General features: G+C 32.2%; 1 protein-coding gene and 1 long non-coding RNA gene across 3 annotated transcripts in view; one reads left to right on the forward strand and one right to left on the reverse strand.

Annotated features, from left to right (window-relative positions):
* LOC118269541 (solute carrier family 46 member 3) overlaps nt 1–13801 on the reverse strand; it is a 34238-nt gene extending 20437 nt beyond the window's left edge. Inside the window, exon 1 of one of the 2 annotated variants that reach the window (XM_035584677.2) lies at nt 13424–13801. The gene's annotated coding sequence lies outside the window, so the exon portion shown is untranslated. Of the gene's footprint in view, nt 1–67; nt 255–13423 lie in introns of those variants that run through there. The other variant, XM_035584678.2, reaches the window with a different exon arrangement.
* LOC126912808 (uncharacterized) overlaps nt 1–14131 on the forward strand; it is a 114637-nt gene that overhangs the window by 66725 nt on the left and 33781 nt on the right. The gene's annotated exons all lie outside the window — the stretch shown is intronic.

Consider the following 14131-nt stretch of genomic DNA (forward strand, 5'->3'; position numbering starts at 1 on the left):
TGGTAATTGTATCATGATTACCGACATACATACTTAACGTAATCGTCTCTAACTGAATCAATTTTACCTGACTAACAATGGTTTTATCGTTCAGTTGCATCCTTTTCATTATAAAGTTACGGAGAACAAGGCAATATAGATATCTTTAGAACAAATTACTTTTGCGTTGGATTTTATCTTTGTTTAGTAAATAAGTTCTTAGTTTTGTACACGTTGTAATGACAAAAGCTGATACGACACGAATTTTCTTGTTGTTTGAATAGTAAACATTTCACAATACAATTTAATTTTACGGTTCGCTACCGTGAATTTTATTACTAAGTTTTCCGGATTGCTATTCAGGCTTTATAGCCCACAGCATAATCAAGCGCAATGTTCATGAAGTTTTTTCACGTTTTACGATTGAATCTAAAACAACGAAACTAACGAAAGTACTATTTTTAGATGACAAAAATCGAATTACTAGTATAGTGGTCACGCGACGATATTAGATCCAACAAGTGAATCGTCGTACGAGTCTCAATTGACATCAATGCCTTTTGATAATACAATCAACACATTTCTCGTAAATAAAAACTAGCATTTCCTATATACCACCCATAACATTACAGATCTGTTACCTATATTTTGTTATTAAAAATATGTATCAATATTGTCTTAAAATTATAATATGCAAACAGCAAAAACATGATTATATTCTTTTGAAACTACTTAAACAGCAGTGTATTGTTAGTTAACAAGCTATTCAACAATAGCCTAGTTTTTATATCATCGTCATTCAGGACACAACTGTGTTTATTTATGTAGATATACTGCTTTTAAATCCAATTCCAGTAGTCTATAGTACGAGTCTTCGTCACAATACATTACACAATTGTGAATTTGAAGTCTGCGATACATCAGTAAATTAACTGGTATCTGTGATTCCGGTACATCCACAATGGGTGTAAAGTGTACACTTTATTTCATTGATGCGACAAACAACAGAATCTCTGTCGCATTCAACCGTTGAATGCAGACATATTCGTGTCCTTTACACGTCTGGTTCGTAAACTTTTATATTACCTTTTCTATTAAACAAGATTATATCTCCTAGAAGATTAAAAATTTAATAAAACATTTATACGCTCCGTTGCGTTTTTGAAAAATTCAACTATAATTATTTAATTACCTATTGTAAAATTTATTCATCTTGACTTATATCAGTCTGCATCTATGTATCTGACGATGCATGTATTTAAGAATGTCATTTGAAAACTCTACTTCTATTATCTGTTGCTAAAATGGCATTGCGTCTCTAAGGACCATATTATAATAATGTATTGGTCCTTTAACCTTTTTTCCGTTCACAAATGCTGTAATGTAATTGCGGTATGACTGGCGTATGTTGACTGGACTTTTTGTTGTGTACTCGACAATACACCGGGGCCGTGACAAAAAGTCGGCAGTGTCATCTCATTGACCTTGCTCAGCTGATTCCGTATTCACTATCAAGGTTGATAGGAACATGTATTTACAATATTCAAGAGTAACATGCAGTAAAGGGAAAATCAATAAATAAATGTATGCAAGTGGTCATCAGATCGCCTACTCGTACATATCCATCGCGACTGTTTGGACAAATGAAAAGTAGGTATTAACTTGTCACAAATTGTTTGTAGAGCTTAGAACCTTGGCTTAGGGTAAAGCAGATTTTTAACTTGGGTAACACTCTAAAGATCATTTGGATAAATAATTAGTACTAAACATGACCTAGATGAAACTAGTGAAATAGGGTAACAATAAAACTAATGAGTTTACAAAAACAGTTTCTTTGGGAAAGTTGTTTGCAATCATGAGTACAATCACGTGTCTAAATATCCTTCACTAATTACCAGTCACCCAAACATATATGGTTTGTGTATTTAAAACATATGGTTACCCTAACCAGCCCTTCCCTTCTAAGGAAAAACAAATGATAAAGACTAACTTTTTGCTGTTTCCAACGAACGGTTTATTCATTTCAATTCCGCAGAATGTCTTGTAATTGTCTAATAGCTTAACGGAAGTTAGTATTGTTGTTCAAGGAATCTTTGTACAATTTGTGATAGGCACGCCTTCCCACTCAATCGTTAGGGCAGAATTGTTGAGGTTAATTTAAACGACAATTGGTTTTACTTGGTCTTATACTCACTACTGGATGTCTTTGTTTAATCTTAAATGTACTTACTCATTCCTCTTTCAAAATTTTGCATTGTAATCTGATGCTAAGAGTCGTAGTGTAGTTTTTAATTGTGATGTTTCAAATCTTATTTCTATTCTTTCTTAAAGTAAATTATATCAAAAAGGTGGTTGACACCACTTTTTATAGTATTAATATTTAAAATGTTAAATTAAAAATATTCCAAAAATAACGGGACATTTATTCAAGTGTCGTAATAAACTTTTCTTTAATGAAGTTATTTTATTATTGTATTAAAATTGTATTTTTAAAAAGACTTTTCCATACGTGTGAGCCGAATTTAAAATCAGCCAAAATTTGCAAATTTAAGCATAAAATAAATACTATATATTATGAATAATTACAAATCTGTATATAAAAAACAAATTACTGGACCTAGAAAGCCGAAACTTGGCACGTAACATAGGGGATATTTAAGGGGTGTGCTCCCCTAGCACTAAGAGGAAGGATTTCCCTACATTCCCACGGGAATTGAAAAAACGGGATTCACCTATTTATGCGTACGAACGCACGAAGTCGCTGGCAGAAACTAGTACTTTAAAACAAAGGATACTTATGCAAATCAAATAAACAGGGTAGGTACCATACAATTAAAATATCAGTTTAAATCGCTTCCTTGTGTAAATACCTGTTTTTATGGGGATTCCTTCATCATCTTATGTCACAACAGAATATAGCGTTACATTTTTTATATTGAAATGTTTGCTAATAAAGTAACAAAATAATTAGCGACAAGAGACTAATTAGCCTTTTATTTAAAGTAAGTAATACATATGTATACGATTAACTGATTCTTTTTTTTAAATTATGACGCAATTGTTCTGAAGTTTTCCTGGTTCTTGGATTGTCTCATTGTGCTTAAGTTTTTGTTTGTATTTGTAAATAAAGTGTTGACTTTGAATTTCTTGCAACTACACTTTCAAGTGATTCTATGCAAATAGGAATTGCTTATCTTAAGGAGTTGAAATCTACAAAACATTGAATATTAAACGAAAAAGACTTTAAGTACACTTGCAAATTAAAAATGACGCATATTATAATTGAATTTATTTTGTCTTACTTTTAGGTTCGTTTATTTTCATCCCTTGACGACTCTCATACTCATACGCGATTCATAATAAGGATAATATTTTGATTTAATCTATGTTTTATTTATTGTTTTAAATTGGGCTTTCTTAGCTCCAGTTCAAAGGAGTAGGAACAGGGTGGTTCTTAGTCGATAAGAGTCTGACACTCTCCCTCGCCTCTCCAAAGGTGATAGAAATCATTGAGACTGTTAAAAGGCTAATTGATCTATGCGACATTTTTGTTACACATCATTTGATGGAAACAAATTAATTGATTTCGAATATCGCATATATAACTGCGAATATTGAGTTATACGTTGATAAAAAATGTCGCGTAACTATATTAGCATTTAAACGGTCGATTGGATGTTTGTTGTTTTCAAAAAAAAAGTTGGTCCTAACGCCTCGTGCTCTCTTTACTATAAAAATAAAGAGTCAAGGTTACCTACCAATAAATCAAACTCACCAAGCGTTGTTACACAGATCTGTGGTTTTTCTAATATTTATTCTACTAAATACTACCTATTATATACTAAAAAAACTACTTAAGAGTTAAATAAAAACTTAGATTCACTTAAAACTGTAATTGAAATAGCTAAAGACGTTTTTGTGTTTAAAAATATAATAAAATTTAATGAAATAAACATATAAGATAGAAGTTATTTCTAGCAAAAAATATATGTATCTAATTAAACAGTTTTATGTATTTTGAAAAGGGGATTTTCCGTAGATTGAAGTCCAAAGTAAAATTCTTCTATGAATTCATGAAATAATTATCTTGTCTTGTTTTTTGTATGTTTGACGTTCATTAGTATATTTATAGTTCATATAAATAAATCCATGGACATACATTTTGTGGTAGGTCATAAAAGTCAATTGTGGTTTCAGTTATTTTTATGTAAAAAAATTAATAACTTCGTTAGGTACCACATGAAATACATAAGAATAATCAGGACATACATAGACCACCTCTGAATCAAATCAATCGTTATTTTAGTATCTGTACATAACTTCCCTGACTGTACGTAGGTACAAATTTTTGTAGTAAATAAGGAACACATCATAGGACCACAATACACGGCCTGCTTAGAGCAGTCAGAATCGACTGCGTCAAGATACTACATAATATAGTACAGGAACATTTATATTTAAAGGGAAACCTTATTCAAATATTAATAAATATGAATTTTATAAAACGAAGTGTTATTTTGTACCAAGTTTTTTAGTTGTTTACTTCATGGACAGATAAGTATTGTTTCGATCTATGTTTTTCTATCCTTTTGTGTTTATAAAATGATTCGTTAACTAGCTATATTTTACTACCAATTGTCTTGCAATAAATTTACATAAATTTTAAAGTACATATTATTTTATTAAGCTTTAAACAGAGGAGAGGCTTTAGAAAGAGGGTAGGGAGGCCTTTGCCCTACAGTGGGACGATCATGGCTGAAATCTAAAATTTAAATCTAATTATTTTATTAGATAAGTCTGAAATGGCATAACAGTGCTATTAGCGTAATTTGTTGTGTTCAAAACTGTATCAACCTACTTACTTATACAGAAAAAAAACATACATATATAGGTTTAATCTAGTCTTTTCCAAGATAGTGTATCTTATCTTGAGGTAAAATTCAGGCTTTTTAATCACCCTTTTTTTTGGGGTGCCTTGGAAACTTTTACTAAGTGAAACTATGGTAAAAGTACTAGCCTAAGATTTAAGAAACATTCTAGCAACCTGTTTTCTAAGTACTAAGGCGATGTAATATCCTCTCGTAATCTCATGCAACTTGAGTTATTACATTTCGCAACCCATCCATCTTAGTATCACGATACGATGGAAATCTTGTAACTTCTACGAGAATATTCTATAGAGTTGAAAGCGGTTTTACTTAATATGTATGAATTCAGAAGAAACTAGCGTCAATTGGAAGGAACGCAATGCAACATCCAACGTCTTTTATCCCCGAAGGGGTAGGCAGAGGTGCACATTACGGCACGTAATGCCGCTAAACAATGTACACCTACTGTTCACCATTTGTGTTATAAGTCCCATGTAATAGGGGGTGAAACTATTGCCATATACCGGGCATAATTTCAAATTCCATGATACTACTGCGAAATTTTCGAAAAATCTAAAACGGTCTAGTAATTAAATTGGGAAGAAATCAGTAAATTTATAAGTTACAACTGGTAAATGTTCAGTGCGTCTCAACAAAAGCGAATACTAGATCAACAAGAATATAATTATCAGATCTGATCTCTTTACAAAAGGAAAAAACAAGATTAAAATTGAATACGAAACTTTATACACATTATACATATACAGAGGTCCTTTATTTCACGCACATTAATTTCCTTTACGCAAAATAAATCGGTACTAAATTTTTTTGTCATCTCTTAATAATTAACTGTGCTGTGATTCGTCAGTCATAAAAAATAGACCAAAACGACTTAAGTGTATGTTCAAACATTTTTATACATGTTTTTGTAGCTACTACAACAATTGATACAATTTTTTATATGAGAAAAAACATAGTCTTGTTGATATGGACGTCAGAGACCGCTTGTATAACAAATACTTACGAGTACAGATGAATACAAAAGAATGGTATACCTCATCCGGGTGCATGCAATTATAAACCAAAGCAATTACTTGATAGTATGCTAAGTTGGGTCACAATAGAATGACAGAGCCCCCAAGGTCACCATAATTAAAGAAGATACCATCAGAACTGAAATACTGCATTTATAAGTTCGCATTTAATTGTTGATTGTCTTCAAACAATTTATATAAGAAAAATATTGTAATATTTTTATAGTCATTTTCTCTTACATCATTATAATCATTACAGTGTAATTCGTTTGATATTTTCTGGAAATATGTCAAGCAAAATTAGACTCAAAAGTCAGCAAAGTTTTAGAATACATCTCAATGTTCTAGATGTAAGAATATTTGATACTAAAAGTCCCTTATTTAAGGCGCTGTGCATAGTCAAAATAGGATTGATTCAACAGTTTTTTTGCCCAATGTTTACATGTTAGAGCAACAAAAAAAATATATGTTAATCTTGATCATTTTTATGAATGGACCACCTTCTTCAAAACACGATTTCTATTAATTTTATCGATAGAAAAAAATCATAAACTAACCATTTATAATTGAAATTCTAGCCATTGTAACTATATTATTTATGAACATATCTTAATAAAATTAATAACAGTGACGTAATTTAAAATAATAAAGGGATCTGCCTTATTTATTTGTCGATTGAAATGAGATATTTGTAAGAATTAATATAATTCATGATAAATAACTCAGAACGAATCGAACAAAACGTCGTCCGATCATGACATCTATTCGTTTCTCTTTCATTCCTACGCGGACCGGCAGTGACCGCTGAGGCGCGCTGCTTGGTGGACCTATGTCAGTTTGTGTCAATCGCCGCTCAGAAAATAATCATTCTCTAACATATCTTTTTGCTGTTTGTAATATTTTATTTTGTAATTAGCTTTTTCTAAGTTGGGTTGTCAGTATATTTTTTTGTACGAAATCGATTTGAATTATAAGTTGTGTAAATACAATTAATTTTTTCATATACTATTACCGCGTAGCATGGTGCAGATGACACATTCAGTAACGTTCCGTACCATTCTTGAAAGGAGAAGGGGACTTTTGGGCCCAGCAGTTAACTAGTTGAAAAGTATATTAAAAAAACCGATATTTTTTCTAAGGGAAATCACAAAATATGGTACCTTGTTTCTATCTGGGAAGCGAGAAAACTTAAATTAAGTTATCAAACATTTATGATTATTTAATCATTTATGTATAACGTACTCTGTGATTTAAACTTCTTACAACACTCCTGTCTGATATCAGTCATATACCGATTGACAGATGACACTCGTTCATTGTGTTTCGTTCTGAGTGCGCACGTATTTTCCATGTTTTATTGTTTAACCTCACGACCTCGGCTTTATAAAGGACTTTTGACGGATCTTGCATTTCTAAATTACCTGACTCTCTATTTTGGACAACTGTTTAAGCCTATCAATTGGATATTGACGACATGGATCGCTGTGTAAATTGTACAATTGCGACTGGTCGCAGTAACTCTATTGGCAGAAGAGTCTTGGAATTATAGTTATTCGTCAGTGGCGTGCATCTCAGCCTGTATAATATGGTATCTCAGTTGGGAAAGATACCAAGAAAATATACCCCGACCCCCTACCCAATTCTTAGATGACATTCTCCTAATTATTGAAGATGAATAATACATATTTTATACTAATATTGGTGTTTTATTTATATATCCTCCTATCCCTTTTTTAGTTTTTAAAAGGTTAGTACTGCTTATAAGTGCAGAATATTGAATGTAAAAACTTATCTTTGACTGTATACTTATCTGTACTTTATCTTTACTTATCTTATCTCTGTTTAGTGATGAGATGTACTGCTATGATGGATATGGATAGGAAGTCGATGATTTTTTGGAATAGAAAACAAATATTGTGCGTAGTTCAATTTTTATTTTTAAAAAACCCTTAATTATGTTGATGAAACAACGGAACATTATAAAATGGGTTAAAAAGTTGCTAAGAAAAATTATTTACTTTTTATTCGTCCAAACTCATATTATTATCTGAGTCAGGATCATCTGAATCTGTATCTGTATATCTGACATTATATACACGCAGATACACTGCACAACTAAACAACACACTTTAATAACAAAATTAAAGAGAATTCAATGTATGCTGCGAGTATCGATAGCGATAAAAAAGATCTTTCTAATGTCCATCCCTAATTATGTGGTACTGAGAGACGTCAACGTCATACAGGCAACTGTCACTAGCGCAAAAACTATAGTAGTAGTAAGTTTGTGTAAATTATTGTTCGATTTCGGTTTTAGTCATAAAAAAACTAATAAAAAAAATAAATAAAAATAAAATAAAAATGTATACAACATAATATTGAAAAAATAAGAAAACAAAAACTAATACGAGTAATGAGATTCGATCTTAAGGATCACGGAACGCGAATCTAGACAGCAACGCACTGGGCCACTCGTCCATGAAACTTTAGTAGCGAAATTACGCTCCTAAATAAAATGGAATACGCGTATCAATGACATTTGCACGGTGCACCCCTCAGTACACGAGACCCACTTCACCTGCTTCACCCCCTCAAATACATAAAAGTTGTCTATTCACCGCGCCTTAAGCTTTTTTCAAAGCACCCAAGACATACATATGTATAGTAGATAAATGTTTTCATTGATTGCACAATATCTACGTATGTTTTTGTATTGAGTAATACTTAATTACCTGACTGTACTTTTCTTCAATGTTTATTAACGATAAAAGCATAACATTAGTCGTTTGGAATTTCACTTGTATCCACATAATAAAAGCCAAACAAAGAACATTAGATCATAGAAGTATGAAATAAATTAGCTTAACACGTTAATCGCCTTGTCTGTTTACCTACATGTTTAGGCAAAGGAGCGGACAGATTCGCGCTGCCCATAAACATTCGCAACACCAAAGTAAATAAATTGATGAGAGGAACAATGTTATAAGTGCAATTTAGAGAGGGGTTGTGCCATTGTGCCTGCGTGTATAATCTTTTTCAAATTTGTTTTTAACAGTACCTATTCTATTTGACTGCACATCGTACAACGTGTAGCGGTTTCGATTCCCGCACGAAGCAACACTTTGTGTGATCCACAAATTGTTGTTTCGGATCTGGGTGTCATGTGTATGTTTGTAAACGCACTCACGACACAGGAGAAAATCCTAGTGTGCAGCTAAGTTTAAAAAAAGAAAAAGATCTGCAGTTATATGTTTAGCAGACGATTCAAATCAGAAATTGGTTGAGCTTAAAGACCTGCAACTAATAAATATTTATTTTATTTTTAGCCATTGTCGTCCCACTACAGGGCAAAGGCCTCGCTACCCTAACTAATAATAATAATTAACCAAATCATTTCTGGGATACTAGGATTAAAATAATGTAGATACATTTACTTTTTCAATGAAAAGCTTTTCTATGAACCTATTCTAGAAAAGAAAATTTTATGGTTACAAAGCCGATAAATGATTGTTTGCAAAATAAAAACGTTACAAATTATTAAAACTACATAATATAAGTATGTATGTTATTTACTCGTCTCGCACCGGCGATTCTGTGTAGTTTGCAAAATACTATGACAGCTTAATTATTTATTTCTAACAAGGTTCCCATGACGCATTCGCATTGTGTCAAAAACTGAACTACGCTTCATCATTTCGGTAATGATTGTCAATTATTTGTGCAAACAGCAATGACGAGAATGGCGGCAGATCAAACTGTGCAAAATATTTTCTGTCCAAATCGTTACTTGAATTTATAATTAGCTTACTTTTCCACTGAATTAGTTTAATCAAGTACGAAAATCAAATTACAATGAAATGGACAATAGGTTGTTAATTTTAGGAACATAAATACTTTATACTTTATTATTTTTGTCTTACTGCCATACCCAGAGTAATTTAATAAATACTTAAAACTTATCCTTAGTAACGATTTTGTTCCGAAAACAATTGCTAAGGACTAGGTTATGTACCTAAACATTACATGACTCTGAGTACAGCGAGTTGATGTATTTTGAAATAATAATTAATTATTTTATGATAAAAAAATGTTTTTTCAACTAGGATACAAAACTGGTATTGTCCTTGAACTGTTACGTATACTTCACGGTAACTTCAACGATATCAAAAAGAGGAAAACCACAGAGTACTTTCTCCATAAACCCGCATTATAAAACAAAAGCATAAGCAGGAAAAACACACAATTACACGCGTAAACGTTACAAAATAATTATAATTGGTATTTGTAAGGTTTTGTGATAGTAAAAATAGTGAACGGTAAAGTATTTTTAACTTTGTATTGGCCGTGACTTTTGGCTATACAGTTTTGCATGATAGACAGCTTAGTCATTATATTTTAAAGGTATATCGTACCACAATATGCTAGACAACGTCTTTTATTCCTCTAAAAGCAGGCAGCACCTCTTTCTTCCCGGTGATAGCCACGTGACAATAATTTGACGCGACCAGATGTGGATTGGATATTAATATGATATTAAATTATTTCTAAAAGCCCTTACTCTCTTCAACTAATTTTATAATTTGCTGTGCCTGACAGATTCCACAATTGGGACTTAATATTGTATTTCCACCACATGTGTATATTATGGATGCGATAAGTACTTGATTACTTGATCTGATGCAGGACAAAGAGCTCAAAATGTTTTCTAAAATACGAAACTTCTTTGATCGGCCAAGATATTGATTTGTATCTATAGTCAAGACTTTCGGAATGAAATGAAGTAATTGACTAACTTTGAAAAGGACACGCACACTTATTATGTTTACAGAGAAAAGGTTAAAACGTTTAGATACCCAAACCATCATCTATCATAAAGCCAAATTGGGTCACGATATGAACATCTAATGTGGCCTACACGTGTAATTCTAAGTTAAATGTCCACTGTATTGTATTCAGAGCCATTTGTGACTGTATAGCAGAAATTACAGGTGGCCTAACACGTGTGTATAGTACATATGGCTTTGAATATAATTGTCCTTCCATTGAATTCGAATGGGAGTAATAACAGCCTATAATGCTCGCTCTTAAGGCTGATTAATAGAAAAATGTACATGTTTACTCAATAAGCATTCGTTTGCTTTTTACTATAAATGAATTTTTCATTTATTGATATATGTATTGAATTTATATACGGTACGAATGGTCGGGCCCGACCGGAGTGATACCACAGCCCGAAAGAAAACTAACGTTAAACAACGCTTGCATTGTGTTTCTTTGTGTGAGTAAGGTTACCAGAGGCCCAATTACCCCAACAACCCTTAAATTCCTAACCCCTGGAAGGTCGTCAACGCACTTATAACACGGTGTTTCGGATGTCCATGGGCGGCGGCAATTGTTTACCATCAGGTGAACAAAAAATATACGTCACGCTTTTTATCCCTGAAGGGGTAAGCAGAGGTGCAACTGCACATTACGGCACATAATTTATTGATGATTTAATGTAATTTTATTTCTGAGTAGTCACGTGGCCTGTTGAGCGTTGCCACTGTTTACCAAACATAACGATATTTCGTAAATAAAAATGAACCGTAAAATGTGTTGATAAGCTCGAAACTCCGGAAATCATCGGAAATCAATGGTCGACGATCGTTAATTCTTATACTTTTTATTGTGCATGTTATTTCGAAAGAAAAAAAAATCTTCAAGTTACTTTAAAGCTGTGTCAAATTATTCTTTTGTAATTATAGATTGTTACTGATGCAAATAGATACAGTATATAAGGACAGCGCTCGTATCCTCTAAATTCATAGTATTTTTGCAATAGTTAAACATCTCAGTTGTGTACTAGCTTTCCACCCCCGGCTTTGCTCGCTTCTTACGTATTATTTATAAAACCATAACAAATCATACTCCCAAATCTTGCTCATATCACACTATCGTGAAAATCATACCACAATCCCTCTTGAGGTTGTTAATATTATCGCGTGCATGCAAATTAATATACAGACACGTGAATATTAACTATTTTTAAGTAAGTAAGTATAATGCTTTGTAAAAAGAGTACCTATTGTTATGCGATATAAGAACCATTAAAGTGTTTTGATTTAAAATTATTTGGACAGCTGATAAATTTATTTGAAGACAAAGATTTCTTGGATACCTTAAAGATAGTATAAGCTATGACAGAATCGGATAGTTAGCTTCTGTTTACTCAAGTGATACCTATAATCGAAGCCCAATGTTATTAACAACAATAAGGCATTTTATATCACCTTTTAGTCACGGTATGTAAAAGGGGTTAGGGGGCTCCAGCTCGAAATAGGAGTAGAAACGGAGTGGTTTTGAGTCAGTAAAAGTCTGACACTTCCATCTCGACTCACCCAGGGTGAGAGGAGTAATTTGATAATTTTCCCCCTCAAGATAAGTAGATCTTGATGTTCACATCAAGGTCATGGTGTTTTATGAGAAATGCTCATTTGAGCATGTGAAATTACGTGTTTATTAAACGCTTACCGGGAGAAGCTATTTGCTTGCCTAGGAGCAGAAGTTGAAACGGGGTGGTTTTACTTCTAAGTTAGTGACAGTCGTCACTCCCTCCAGCATCATAAAGGACACTCCCTTTCGCATCATGCAGGGAATCCTGTAAGGACTCATTTAATTACTTTCCCCCACAAAAAATGGACAATACCTATTAGGTATACTAAAAGTAGGTAACAGATTATAAATTTGTATATGTATGTGTGCGCTGGTCAATAGCCAGTGTAATTTATTCCGCATTTAATTTACATAATTTAAATTTGTTATAAGTAAATATAGATAGATTAATTTCTATTCCTGCGACTTTTTTTAGTTTCAAATATTTATTAATATCATTTTGTAGTGTAATGAACCAACATATTTTTTTATTAATATTTTCATTTGGAATAGTAAAAGATTTAAGATTTACGACGTTCGCAACATTTTTGTATACATAAATCCAATTAAAATTTACGTTTCAATAATAATTTAACTATATTCGTGAATTTTATCATTTATTTTTAAGTAAAATAATTATTGTTTCAAAAATAATTAATTATTTAAAAACTTTGTAATCCACAACTTGTAAACTACACAATAATTTTGTCAACAATACGAATTATAATGTCATTCTTTTGATAATTATGAAAAAAAACCGTCACGTCTCTGTAAAATGTGATTAACTGTCATTAAATATTTTATTTTCAGTTTTTGTGATCACTATTCTACGTATTGTTATATAAATAAGCTGCGATTGAAGTAAATTGGCGAGGAAGTAATTTTATATTCATTATCATTTTCTTGAGAACTTATTTGACGTTGGTACATACAACATACCTATTAGAAGATATGTATTCATTAAAAATAATATGTTCGAGAGAATAATTACACCAATTATTTTTGTGGCTTAAATTTTAAAATTACCTACTTCTTGAATAATAAAATCCGGTTTTGATTAATTAACGACCTTACCACGTCGGGTTAAAGTTTATAGAAATATTAAATAGAATTTTCGACTAAACTTACCTTTTAATTTAAATTTATTCACAACCTATTATCATCACACTTCACTTAGGCTTCATTTGCAGTGGCCCTTGCGTTTTCTTAACCTATTACAAAGTCAGTCTAATCAAATAAATCTTATTAAAACAAAAAAAAATAAACGTTCTTTTTTTATATTTTTAAATAAACATCAGTTCGTAACGTTATATTCGCAGTGTTCGAATTTTGAATATGCAAATCGCGCGCGAACTCCTGCGTCGCGATCCTAGGTGCGCGCGTTCGTCACTAGCGGCAACGGTTAGGTGATTGCAGTTAGTTCACACTGGCTCACATTCTTAACCATTTCGACAAGTCGGCTACGAGCGGATGTCCACAGCCAGCCGCGAACATCGTTGACCGTCAATAGCAATCATTTGCTTACACGAACACGAGAAACGATCGATTGTTTAATATCAATTTGACAACAATATCGTCATTCAGTAAATTCGGAAAAAGTATGCCGATTCTAAGTAGGTATGGAAATAACATAATTGTTCTGAGTTTTGTTGGTGTTTTATTAAAATAATTCGCACTGAAATTGCATGTCCATGACCCGTGTAATGGTAGTTACGTTCACCACCATATTATATGTAATTATCTTCGATTTTAGGATTGTGCTGGTTCGCACCGATTTATTATTACAACGTCATTTTATTGCTCCTTGGTTTCTGCCCGCAATATACTATAAGTTTA

This window comes from Spodoptera frugiperda, chromosome 30, assembly GCF_023101765.2.
Source record: "Spodoptera frugiperda isolate SF20-4 chromosome 30, AGI-APGP_CSIRO_Sfru_2.0, whole genome shotgun sequence".
Taxonomy (NCBI): domain Eukaryota; kingdom Metazoa; phylum Arthropoda; class Insecta; order Lepidoptera; family Noctuidae; genus Spodoptera; species Spodoptera frugiperda.